Source organism: Syngnathus scovelli, chromosome 8 (assembly GCF_024217435.2).
Source record: "Syngnathus scovelli strain Florida chromosome 8, RoL_Ssco_1.2, whole genome shotgun sequence".
In the NCBI taxonomy this organism is placed as follows: Eukaryota; Metazoa; Chordata; class Actinopteri; order Syngnathiformes; family Syngnathidae; genus Syngnathus; species Syngnathus scovelli.
In genome coordinates this window covers 227,501-240,000 of record NC_090854.1, presented here as the reverse complement: position 1 = coordinate 240,000, position 12,500 = coordinate 227,501, and the positions used below count along the sequence as shown (strand labels likewise).

General features: G+C 62.8%; 3 non-coding genes across 3 annotated transcripts; all 3 read left to right on the top strand.

Moving 5' to 3' along the window:
- Positions 1-3,663: 3,663 nt before the first annotated feature.
- On the top strand, positions 3,664-3,782 carry LOC125974426 (5S ribosomal RNA). The gene has a single exon (XR_007483545.1). It is a non-coding gene; the product is annotated as a 5S ribosomal RNA (ribosomal RNA).
- Positions 3,783-4,412: 630 nt separating this feature from the next.
- Positions 4,413-4,531, top strand: LOC125974305 (5S ribosomal RNA). Its single transcript, XR_007483476.1, has one exon. It is a non-coding gene; the product is annotated as a 5S ribosomal RNA (ribosomal RNA).
- An 845-nt stretch (positions 4,532-5,376) lies between these two features.
- Positions 5,377-5,495, top strand: LOC125974329 (5S ribosomal RNA). The gene has a single exon (XR_007483499.1). It is a non-coding gene; the product is annotated as a 5S ribosomal RNA (ribosomal RNA).
- Positions 5,496-12,500: the final 7,005 nt, after the last annotated feature.

Here is a 12,500-nt window from a genome sequence, read left to right as displayed (position 1 = left end):
GGCGGGGGCTATTTTCGGCCACTTGGCTCGTGCGCACGGCCTCCCGGATGTGCCGGGCGGGTGCGCGAGCTCGCCGGCCGCTGGAAGTCGAATGAGGCGCCGCGACCACCTCCGCGGTGCTTATAAACAGCCGATCCGCTCGGCGGGGGCTATTTTCGGCCACTTGGCTCGTGCGCACGGCCTCCCGGATGTGCCGGGCGGGTGCGCGAGCTCGCCGACCGCTGTAAGTCGAATGAGGCGCCGCGACCACCTCCGCGGTGCTTATAAACAGCCGATCCGCTCGGCGGGGGCTATTTTCGGCCACTTGGCTCGTGCGCACGGCCTCCCGGATGTGCCGGGCGGGTGCGCGAGCTCGCCGGCCGCTGGAAGTCGAATGAGGCGCCGCGACCACCTCCGCGGTGCTTATAAACAGCCGATCCGCTCGGCGGGGGCTATTTTCGGCCACTTGGCTCGTGCGCACGGCCTCCCGGATGTGCCGGGCGGGTGCGCGAGCTCGCCGGAAGTCGAATGAGGCGCCGCGACCACCTCCGCGGTGCTTATAAACAGCCGATCCGCTCGGCGGGGGCTATTTTCGGCCACTTGGCTCGTGCGCACGGCCTCCCGGATGTGCCGGGCGGGTGCGCGAGCTCGCCGGCCGCTGGAAGTCGAATGAGGCGCCGCGACCACCTCCGCGGTGCTTATAAACAGCCGATCCGCTCGGCGGGGGCTATTTTCGGCCACTTGGCTCGTGCGCACGGCCTCCCGGATGTGCCGGGCGGGTGCGCGATCTCGCCGGCCGCTGGAAGTCGAATGAGGCGCCGCGACCACCTCCGCGGTGCTTATAAACCGCCGATCCGCTCGGCGGGGGCTATTTTCGGCCACTTGGCTCGTGCGCACGGCCTCCCGGATGTGCCGGGCGGGTGCGCGAGCTCGCCGGCCGCTGGAAGTCGAATGAGGCGCCGCGACCACCTCCGCGGTGCTTATAAACAGCCGATCCGCTCGGCGGGGGCTATTTTCGGCCACTTGGCTCGTGCGCACGGCCTCCCGGATGTGCCGGGCGGGTGCGCGAGTTCGCCGGCCGCTGGAAGTCGAATGAGGCGCCGCGACCACCTCCGCGGTGCTTATAAACAGCCGATCTGCTCGGCGGGGGCTATTTTCGGCCACTTGGCTCGTGCGCACGGCCTCCCGGATGTGCCGGGCGGGTGCGCGAGCTCGCCGGCCGCTGGAAGTCGAATGAGGCGCCGCGACCACCTCCGCGGTGCTTATAAACAGCCGATCCGCTCGGCGGGGGCTATTTTCGGCCACTTGGCTCGTGCGCACGGCCTCCCGGATGTGCCGGGCGGGTGCGCGAGCTCGCCGACCGCTGTAAGTCGAATGAGGCGCCGCGACCACCTCCGCGGTGCTTATAAACAGCCGATCCGCTCGGCGGGGGCTATTTTCGGCCACTTGGCTCGTGCGCACGGCCTCCCGGATGTGCCGGGCGGGTGCGCGAGCTCGCCGGCCGCTGGAAGTCGAATGAGGCGCCGCGACCACCTCCGCGGTGCTTATAAACAGCCGATCCGCTCGGCGGGGGCTATTTTCGGCCACTTGGCTCGTGCGCACGGCCTCCCGGATGTGCCGGGCGGGTGCGCGAGCTCGCCGGCCGCTGGAAGTCGAATGAGGCGCCGCGACCACCTCCGCGGTGCTTATAAACAGCCGATCCGCTCGGCGGGGGCTATTTTCGGCCACTTGGCTCGTGCGCACGGCCTCCCGGATGTGCCGGGCGGGTGCGCGAGCTCGCCGGAAGTCGAATGAGGCGCCGCGACCACCTCCGCGGTGCTTATAAACAGCCGATCCGCTCGGCGGGGGCTATTTTCGGCCACTTGGCTCGTGCGCACGGCCTCCCGGATGTGCCGGGCGGGTGCGCGAGCTCGCCGGCCGCTGGAAGTCGAATGAGGCGCCGCGACCACCTCCGCGGTGCTTATAAACAGCCGATCCGCTCGGCGGGGGCTATTTTCGGCCACTTGGCTCGTGCGCACGGCCTCCCGGATGTGCCGGGCGGGTGCGCGAGCTCGCTGGCCGCTGGAAGTCGAATGAGGCGCCGCGACCACCTCCGCGCTGCTTATAAACAGCCGATCCGCTCGGCGGGGGCTATTTTCGGCCACTTGGCTCGTGCGCACGGCCTCCCGGATGTGCCGGGCGGGTGCGCGAGCTCGCCGGCCGCTGGAAGTCGAATGAGGCGCCGCGACCACCTCCGCGGTGCTTATAAACAGCCGATCCGCTCGGCGGGGGCTATTTTCGGCCACTTGGCTCGTGCGCACGGCCTCCCGGATGTGCCGGGCGGGTGCGCGAGCTCGCCGGCCGCTGGAAGTCGAATGAGGCGCCGCGACCACCTCCGCGGTGCTTATAAACAGCCGATCCGCTCGGCGGGGGCTATTTTCGGCCACTTGGCTCGTGCGCACGGCCTCCCGGATGTGCCGGGCGGGTGCGCGAGCTCGCCGGCCGCTGGAAGTCGAATGAGGCGTCGCGACCACCTCCGCGGTGCTTATAAACAGCCGATCCGCTCGGCGGGGGCTATTTTCGGCCACTTGGCTCGTGCGCACGGCCTCCCGGATGTGCCGGGCGGGTGCGCGAGCTCGCCGGCCGCTGGAAGTCGAATGAGGCGCCGCGACCACCTCCGCGGTGCTTATAAACAGCCGATCCGCTCGGCGGGGGCTATTTTCGGCCACTTGGCTCGTGCGCACGGCCTCCCGGATGTGCCGGGCGGGTGCGCGAGCTCGCCGGCCGCTGGAAGTCGAATGAGGCGCCGCGACCACCTCCGCGGTGCTTATAAACAGCCGATCCGCTCGGCGGGGGCTATTTTCGGCCACTTGGCTCGTGCGCACGGCCTCCCGGATGTGCCGGGCGGGTGCGCGAGCTCGCCGGCCGCTGGAAGTCGAATGAGGCGCCGCGACCACCTCCGCGGTGCTTATAAACAGCCGATCCGCTCGGCGGGGGCTATTTTCGGCCACTTGGCTCGTGCGCACGGCCTCCCGGATGTGCCGGGCGGGTGCGCGAGCTCGCCGGCCGCTGGAAGTCGAATGAGGCGCCGCGATCTCCTCCGCGGTGCTTATAAAGTGCCGATCCGCTCGGCTTGGAGCTATTTCCGGCCTCCCGTTGGTGCCGGGCGGCGTGCGCGAGCTCGCCGGCCGCGATCTCCTCCGCGGTGCTTATAAACAGCAGCATGCGCACGGCCTCCCAGAATTTGAACACATTTCGTCAATAAATTTCGCATATTGAATTTTGAAGTTTAATATAATGCAACAATTGAGCTCGACTTATACAAAGGATATATCATAAAATCGTAAATTTCCGTCGAATTTTAGGGGGTCGACTTATACACCGAGTCGACCTGTACACCGGCAAATACGGTAAATACGATTAAATAAAATGATACGACTGGCATAAAAACAAATATAAACCACATAAAAATAAAAGTCACCATTACGTTGAATTATTGGGAGCACCGAGCTTGTTTCTCAGAAACGAGCCGGTCCCATCCAGGCGTAATCGGAGACAATGAAACCCGAAGTGGTTAAGGTTTGTCTTTTAATGCAGGATGCTTGGTCTCCATGTGCCGAAGCAGTTTTGAAGGCTTCATTGGCTCGCTCGCTAGTTTCAGGGGCGATTGTGTCTATAAAATGCAAAATGTTGGGTCACCTCACGGTTTACGGCCATACTACCCTGAGAACGCCCGATCTCGTCCGATCTCGGAAGCTAAGCAGGGTCGGGCCTGGTTAGTACTTGGATGGGAGACCGCCTGGGAATACCAGGTGCTGTAAGCTTTTTCTTTTTCTTATGTGCACTTCAATCGTTTAAGAAGCTATTTTTTACAACACCCATCACGAATGGCATCCGGAAACAGCAAGCCTAATTTAAACTCCGACATTGAAACTATAACACGAGTTTGAAAGCTATATTATGTGGTGACATCCACAGCATTGTAGTTAAATTTTTTACCGCTAGAGAGCAGACTATGTACAGTGAGCATGGCTCCCTGTGAACTCAAAGCAGCAGGCTTGACTTGTAAAAGAACCCAACACAACACTTCCATGAAGTGTTTTTAAACTTTTCAAGGCATTTATTTTGATTCAGCAAAATGCAGGTCGCAACGGCAAATTCGTGCTACCGCATAAAAAGCTGTCAATAACTTTTCATGATAGCCATGTTTCCAGAAAACACCAAAAGCCTTGGAAGAAAGCCTGTTTCGGCCCTGGTTGTAAAAAAAAAAAAAAAAACAAAAGGGAAGGGTGACCGTCCGGGAATACCAGGTGCTGAAAGCCTTTTTTTTTTTTTTTTCCCACGTCAATTGTGAAAGGAAACTTTTACCACAGCCATCAAGTCCCGCCGCTGCTTGGCATGGTTTCAGGGGCGATTGTGTCTATAAAATGAAAAATATTCTGAGCGGTCTCACGGCTTACGGCCATACTACCCTGAGAGCGCCCGATCTCGTCCGACCTCGGAGGCTAAGCAGGGTCGGGCCTGGTTAGTACTTGGATGGGAGACCGCCTGGGAATACCAGTTACCGTAAGCTTTTTTTTTTTTTTTTTTTTTTTCTTATGTGCACTTCAATCGTTTAAGCCAAGAACTTTTTACAGCACCCATCACGAATGGCATTCGGAAACTGCAAGCCTAGTTTGAACTCCGACACTGAAACTACAACACGAGTTTAAAACCTACATTGTGTGGCGACAGCCATAGCATTGCAGTTCACGTTTTTACCGCTAGAGGACAGACTATGTACAGTGAATAAAGAGCATGGCTCCCTGTGAACTCAAAGCAGCAGTCTTTACTTGTAAAAGAACCCAGCACAACACATTGCGCTTCCATGTAGTGTTTTTACCTTTTTCATGACATTTATTTTGATACAGCCAAATGCAGGTTTTGTGCACTTCACTTTTCCGTTGGGCATTCGCGTAGAACCCTATTCCAGTTACGGCCAGATTCTTTTAGACTAGTGGTCCCCAAACTTTCTTGCGCCACGGACCGGCTACGCGTCAGAAATATTTTTGCGGACCTGCCTTTATATATATAAATAAACAATAAATCTATATAAATAAATACTACATTTATAATAAATATATATAAATAGGATTAAATAAAATGATACGACTGGCATAAAAACAAATATAAACCACATAAAAATAAAAGTCACCATTACGTTGAATTATTGGGAGCACCGAGCTTGTTTCTCAGAAACGAGCCGGTCCCATCCAGGCGTAATCGGAGACAATGAAACCCGAAGTGGTTAAGGTTTGTCTTTTAATGCAGGATGCTTGGTCTCCATGTGCCGAAGCAGTTTTGAAGGCTTCATTGGCTTGCTCGCTAGTTTCAGGGGCGATTGTGTCTATAAAATGCAAAATGTTGGGTCACCTCACGGCTTACGGCCATACTACCCTGAGAACGCCTGATCTCGTCTTATCTCGGAAGCTAAGCAGGGTCGGGCCTGGTTAGTACTTGGATGGGAGACTGCCTGGGAATACCAGGTGCTGTAAGCGTTTTCTTTTTCTTATGTGCACTTCAAGCTCTTTTTTTTTTTTTTTTTTTTTCTTATGTGCACTTCAATCGTTTAAGCCAAGACCTTTTTACAACACCCATCACGAATGGCATTCGGAAACTGCAAGCCTAGTTTGAACTCCGACACTGAAACTACAACACGAGTTCAAAACCTCTATGTACAGTGAATAAAGAGCATGGCTCCCTGTGAACTCAAAGCAGCAGTCTTTACTTGTAAAAGAACCCAGCACAACACATTGCGCTTCCATGTAGTGTTTTTACCTTTTTCATGACATTTATTTTGATACAGCCAAATGCAGGTTTTGTGCACTTCACTTTTCCGTTGGGCATTCGCGTAGAACCCTATTCCAGTTACGGACAGATTCTTTTAGACTAGTGGTCCCCAACCTTTCTTGCGCCACGGACCGGCTACGCGTCAGAAATATTTTTGCGGACCTGCCTTTATATATATAAATAAACAATAAATCAATATAAATAAATACTACATTTATAATAAGTATATATACCGTATTTGCCGGTGTATTGGTCGACCTTTTTCGATCCAAAATCGACCGAAAAAAATCGACCTCGACTTATACACCGAGTCATAAAATTTAACTTCATCGCTTCAAATGTGATGGTAACCAAGGCCGTTTCTCATGCATCTCATTGTGCGTTGCACTTAGAAAATTTGAACCGGGCGGCGTGCGCGAGTGCGCGGCCCGCTGGAAGTCGAATGAGGCGCCGCGACCACCTCCGCGGTGCTTATAAACCGCCGATCCGCTCGGCGGGGGCTATTTTCGGCCACTTGGCTCGTGCGCACGGCCTCCCGGATGTGCCGGGCGGGTGCGCGAGCTCGCCGGCCGCTGGAAGTCGAATGAGGCGCCGCGACCACCTCCGCGGTGCTTATAAACAGCCGATCCGCTCGGCGGGGGCTATTTTCGGCCACTTGGCTCGTGCGCACGGCCTCCCGGATGTGCCGGGCGGGTGCGCGAGCTCGCCGGCCGCTGGAAGTCGAATGAGGCGCCGCGACCACCTCCGCGGTGCTTATAAACAGCCGATCCGCTCGGCGGGGGCTATTTTCGGCCACTTGGCTCGTGCGCACGGCCTCCCGGATGTGCCGGGCGGGTGCGCGAGCTCGCCGGCCGCTGGAAGTCGAATGAGGCGCCGCGACCACCTCCGCGGTGCTTATAAACAGCCGATCCGCTCGGCGGGGGCTATTTTCGGCCACTTGGCTCGTGCGCACGGCCTCCCGGATGTGCCGGGCGGGTGCGCGAGCTCGCCGGCCGCTGGAAGTCGAATGAGGCGCCGCGACCACCTCCGCGGTGCTTATAAACAGCCGATCCGCTCGGCGGGGGCTATTTTCGGCCACTTGGCTCGTGCGCACGGCCTCCCGGATGTGCCGGGCGGGTGCGCGAGCTCGCCGACCGCTGTAAGTCGAATGAGGCGCCGCGACCACCTCCGCGGTGCTTATAAACAGCCGATCCGCTCGGCGGGGGCTATTTTCGGCCACTTGGCTCGTGCGCACGGCCTCCCGGATGTGCCGGGCGGGTGCGCGAGCTCGCCGGCCGCTGGAAGTCGAATGAGGCGCCGCGACCACCTCCGCGGTGCTTATAAACAGCCGATCCGCTCGGCGGGGGCTATTTTCGGCCACTTGGCTCGTGCGCACGGCCTCCCGGATGTGCCGGGCGGGTGCGCGAGCTCGCCGGAAGTCGAATGAGGCGCCGCGACCACCTCCGCGGTGCTTATAAACAGCCGATCCGCTCGGCGGGGGCTATTTTCGGCCACTTGGCTCGTGCGCACGGCCTCCCGGATGTGCCGGGCGGGTGCGCGAGCTCGCCGGCCGCTGGAAGTCGAATGAGGCGCCGCGACCACCTCCGCGGTGCTTATAAACAGCCGATCCGCTCGGCGGGGGCTATTTTCGGCCACTTGGCTCGTGCGCACGGCCTCCCGGATGTGCCGGGCGGGTGCGCGATCTCGCCGGCCGCTGGAAGTCGAATGAGGCGCCGCGACCACCTCCGCGGTGCTTATAAACCGCCGATCCGCTCGGCGGGGGCTATTTTCGGCCACTTGGCTCGTGCGCACGGCCTCCCGGATGTGCCGGGCGGGTGCGCGAGCTCGCCGGCCGCTGGAAGTCGAATGAGGCGCCGCGACCACCTCCGCGGTGCTTATAAACAGCCGATCCGCTCGGCGGGGGCTATTTTCGGCCACTTGGCTCGTGCGCACGGCCTCCCGGATGTGCCGGGCGGGTGCGCGAGCTCGCCGGCCGCTGGAAGTCGAATGAGGCGCCGCGACCACCTCCGCGGTGCTTATAAACAGCCGATCTGCTCGGCGGGGGCTATTTTCGGCCACTTGGCTCGTGCGCACGGCCTCCCGGATGTGCCGGGCGGGTGCGCGAGCTCGCCGGCCGCTGGAAGTCGAATGAGGCGCCGCGACCACCTCCGCGGTGCTTATAAACAGCCGATCCGCTCGGCGGGGGCTATTTTCGGCCACTTGGCTCGTGCGCACGGCCTCCCGGATGTGCCGGGCGGGTGCGCGAGCTCGCCGACCGCTGTAAGTCGAATGAGGCGCCGCGACCACCTCCGCGGTGCTTATAAACAGCCGATCCGCTCGGCGGGGGCTATTTTCGGCCACTTGGCTCGTGCGCACGGCCTCCCGGATGTGCCGGGCGGGTGCGCGAGCTCGCCGGCCGCTGGAAGTCGAATGAGGCGCCGCGACCACCTCCGCGGTGCTTATAAACAGCCGATCCGCTCGGCGAGGGCTATTTTCGGCCACTTGGCTCGTGCGCACGGCCTCCCGGATGTGCCGGGCGGGTGCGCGAGCTCGCCGGCCGCTGGAAGTCGAATGAGGCGCCGCGACCACCTCCGCGGTGCTTATAAACAGCCGATCCGCTCGGCGGGGGCTATTTTCGGCCACTTGGCTCGTGCGCACGGCCTCCCGGATGTGCCGGGCGGGTGCGCGAGCTCGCCGGCCGCTGGAAGTCGAATGAGGCGCCGCGACCACCTCCGCGGTGCTTATAAACAGCCGATCCGCTCGGCGGGGGCTATTTTCGGCCACTTGGCTCGTGCGCACGGCCTCCCGGATGTGCCGGGCGGGTGCGCGAGCTCGCCGGCCGCTGGAAGTCGAATGAGGCGCCCGACCACCTCCGCGGTGCTTATAAACAGCCGATCCGCTCGGCGGGGGCTATTTTCGGCCACTTGGCTCGTGCGCACGGCCTCCCGGATGTGCCGGGCGGGTGCGCGAGCTCGCCGGCCGCTGGAAGTCGAATGAGGCGCCGCGACCACCTCCGCGGTGCTTATAAACAGCCGATCCGCTCGGCGGGGGCTATTTTCGGCCACTTGGCTCGTGCGCACGGCCTCCCGGATGTGCCGGGCGGGTGCGCGAGCTCGCCGGCCGCTTGAAGTCGAATGAGGCGCCGCGACCACCTCCGCGGTGCTTATAAACAGCCGATCCGCTCGGCGGGGGCTATTTTCGGCCACTTGGCTCGTGCGCACGGCCTCCCGGATGTGCCGGGCGGGTGCGCGAGCTCGCCGGCCGCTGGAAGTCGAATGAGGCGCCGCGACCACCTCCGCGGTGCTTATAAACAGCCGATCCGCTCGGCGGGGGCTATTTTCGGCTACTTGGCTCGTGCGCACGGCCTCCCGGATGTGCCGGGCGGGTGCGCGAGCTCGCCGGCCGCTGGAAGTCGAATGAGGCGCCGCGACCACCTCCGCGGTGCTTATAAACAGCCGATCCGCTCGGCGGGGGCTATTTTCGGCCACTTGGCTCGTGCGCACGGCCTCCCGGATGTGCCGGGCGGGTGCGCGAGCTCGCCGCCCGCCGGAAGTCGAATGAGGCGCCGCGACCACCTCCGCGGTGCTTATAAACAGCCGATCCGCTCGGCGGGGGCTATTTTCGGCCACTTGGCTCGTGCGCACGGCCTCCCGGATGTGCCGGTCGGGTGCGCGAGCTCGCCGGCCGCTGGAAGTTGAATGAGGCGCCGCGACCACCTCCGCGGTGCTTATAAACAGCCGATCCGCTCGGCGGGGGCTATTTTCGGCCACTTGGCTCGTGCGCACGGCCTCCCGGATGTGCCGGGCGGGTGCGCGAGCTCGCTGGCCGCTGGAAGTCGAATGAGGCGCCGCGACCACCTCCGCGGTGCTTATAAACAGCCGATCCGCTCGGCGGGGGCTATTTTCGGCCACTTGGCTCGTGCGCACGGCCTCCCGGATGTGCCGGGCGGGTGCGCGAGCTCGCCGGCCGCTGGAAGTCGAATGAGGCGCCGCGACCACCTCCGCGGTGCTTATAAACAGCCGATCCGCTCGGCGGGGGCTATTTTCGGCCACTTGGCTCGTGCGCACGGCCTCCCGGATGTGCCGGGCGGGTGCGCGAGCTCGCCGGCCGCTGGAAGTCGAATGAGGCGCCGCGACCACCTCCGCGGTGCTTATAAACAGCCGATCCGCTCGGCGGGGGCTATTTTCGGCCACTTGGCTCGTGCGCACGGCCTCCCGGATGTGCCGGGCGGGTGCGCGAGCTCGCCGGCCGCTGGAAGTCGAATGAGGCGCCGCGACCACCTCCGCGGTGCTTATAAACAGCCGATCCGCTCGGCGGGGGCTATTTTCGGCCACTTGGCTCGTGCGCACGGCCTCCCGGATGTGCCGGGCGGGTGCGCGAGCTCGCCGGCCGCTGGAAGTCGAATGAGGCGCCGCGACCACCTCCGCGGTGCTTATAAACAGCCGATCCGCTCGGCGGGGGCTATTTTCGGCCACTTGGCTCGTGCGCACGGCCTCCCGGATGTGCCGGGCGGGTGCGCGAGCTCGCCGGAAGTCGAATGAGGCGCCGCGACCACCTCCGCGGTGCTTATAAACAGCCGATCCGCTCGGCGGGGGCTATTTTCGGCCACTTGGCTCGTGCGCACGGCCTCCCGGATGTGCCGGGCGGGTGCGCGAGCTCGCCGGCCGCTGGAAGTCGAATGAGGCGCCGCGACCACCTCCGCGGTGCTTATAAACAGCCGATCCGCTCGGCGGGGGCTATTTTCGGCCACTTGGCTCGTGCGCACGGCCTCCCGGATGTGCCGGGCGGGTGCGCGAGCTCGCTGGCCGCTGGAAGTCGAATGAGGCGCCGCGACCACCTCCGCGCTGCTTATAAACAGCCGATCCGCTCGGCGGGGGCTATTTTCGGCCACTTGGCTCGTGCGCACGGCCTCCCGGATGTGCCGGGCGGGTGCGCGAGCTCGCCGGCCGCTGGAAGTCGAATGAGGCGCCGCGACCACCTCCGCGGTGCTTATAAACAGCCGATCCGCTCGGCGGGGGCTATTTTCGGCCACTTGGCTCGTGCGCACGGCCTCCCGGATGTGCCGGGCGGGTGCGCGAGCTCGCCGGCCGCTGGAAGTCGAATGAGGCGCCGCGACCACCTCCGCGGTGCTTATAAACAGCCGATCCGCTCGGCGGGGGCTATTTTCGGCCACTTGGCTCGTGCGCACGGCCTCCCGGATGTGCCGGGCGGGTGCGCGAGCTCGCCGGCCGCTGGAAGTCGAATGAGGCGTCGCGACCACCTCCGCGGTGCTTATAAACAGCCGATCCGCTCGGCGGGGGCTATTTTCGGCCACTTGGCTCGTGCGCACGGCCTCCCGGATGTGCCGGGCGGGTGCGCGAGCTCGCCGGCCGCTGGAAGTCGAATGAGGCGCCGCGACCACCTCCGCGGTGCTTATAAACAGCCGATCCGCTCGGCGGGGGCTATTTTCGGCCACTTGGCTCGTGCGCACGGCCTCCCGGATGTGCCGGGCGGGTGCGCGAGCTCGCCGGCCGCTGGAAGTCGAATGAGGCGCCGCGACCACCTCCGCGGTGCTTATAAACAGCCGATCCGCTCGGCGGGGGCTATTTTCGGCCACTTGGCTCGTGCGCACGGCCTCCCGGATGTGCCGGGCGGGTGCGCGAGCTCGCCGGCCGCTGGAAGTCGAATGAGGCGCCGCGACCACCTCCGCGGTGCTTATAAACAGCCGATCCGCTCGGCGGGGGCTATTTTCGGCCACTTGGCTCGTGCGCACGGCCTCCCGGATGTGCCGGGCGGGTGCGCGAGCTCGCCGGCCGCTGGAAGTCGAATGAGGCGCCGCGATCTCCTCCGCGGTGCTTATAAAGTGCCGATCCGCTCGGCTTGGAGCTATTTCCGGCCTCCCGTTGGTGCCGGGCGGGTGCGCGAGCTCGCCGGCCGCTGGAAGTCGAATGAGGCGTCGCGACCACCTCCGCGGTGCTTATAAACAGCCGATCCGCTCGGCGGGGGCTATTTTCGGCCACTTGGCTCGTGCGCACGGCCTCCCGGATGTGCCGGGCGGGTGCGCGAGCTCGCCGGCCGCTGGAAGTCGAATGAGGCGCCGCGACCACCTCCGCGGTGCTTATAAACAGCCGATCCGCTCGGCGGGGGCTATTTTCGGCCACTTGGCTCGTGCGCACGGCCTCCCGGATGTGCCGGGCGGGTGCGCGAGCTCGCCGGCCGCTGGAAGTCGAATGAGGCGCCGCGACCACCTCCGCGGTGCTTATAAACAGCCGATCCGCTCGGCGGGGGCTATTTTCGGCCACTTGGCTCGTGCGCACGGCCTCCCGGATGTGCCGGGCGGGTGCGCGAGCTCGCCGGCCGCTGGAAGTCGAATGAGGCGCCGCGACCACCTCCGCGGTGCTTATAAACAGCCGATCCGCTCGGCGGGGGCTATTTTCGGCCACTTGGCTCGTGCGCACGGCCTCCCGGATGTGCCGGGCGGGTGCGCGAGCTCGCCGGCCGCTGGAAGTCGAATGAGGCGCCGCGATCTCCTCCGCGGTGCTTATAAAGTGCCGATCCGCTCGGCTTGGAGCTATTTCCGGCCTCCCGTTGGTGCCGGGCGGCGTGCGCGAGCTCGCCGGCCGCGATCTCCTCCGCGGTGCTTATAAACAGCAGCATGCGCACGGCCTCCCAGAATTTGAACACATTTCGTCAATAAATTTCGCATATTGAATTTTGAAGTTTAATATAATGCAACAATTGAGCTCGACTTATAC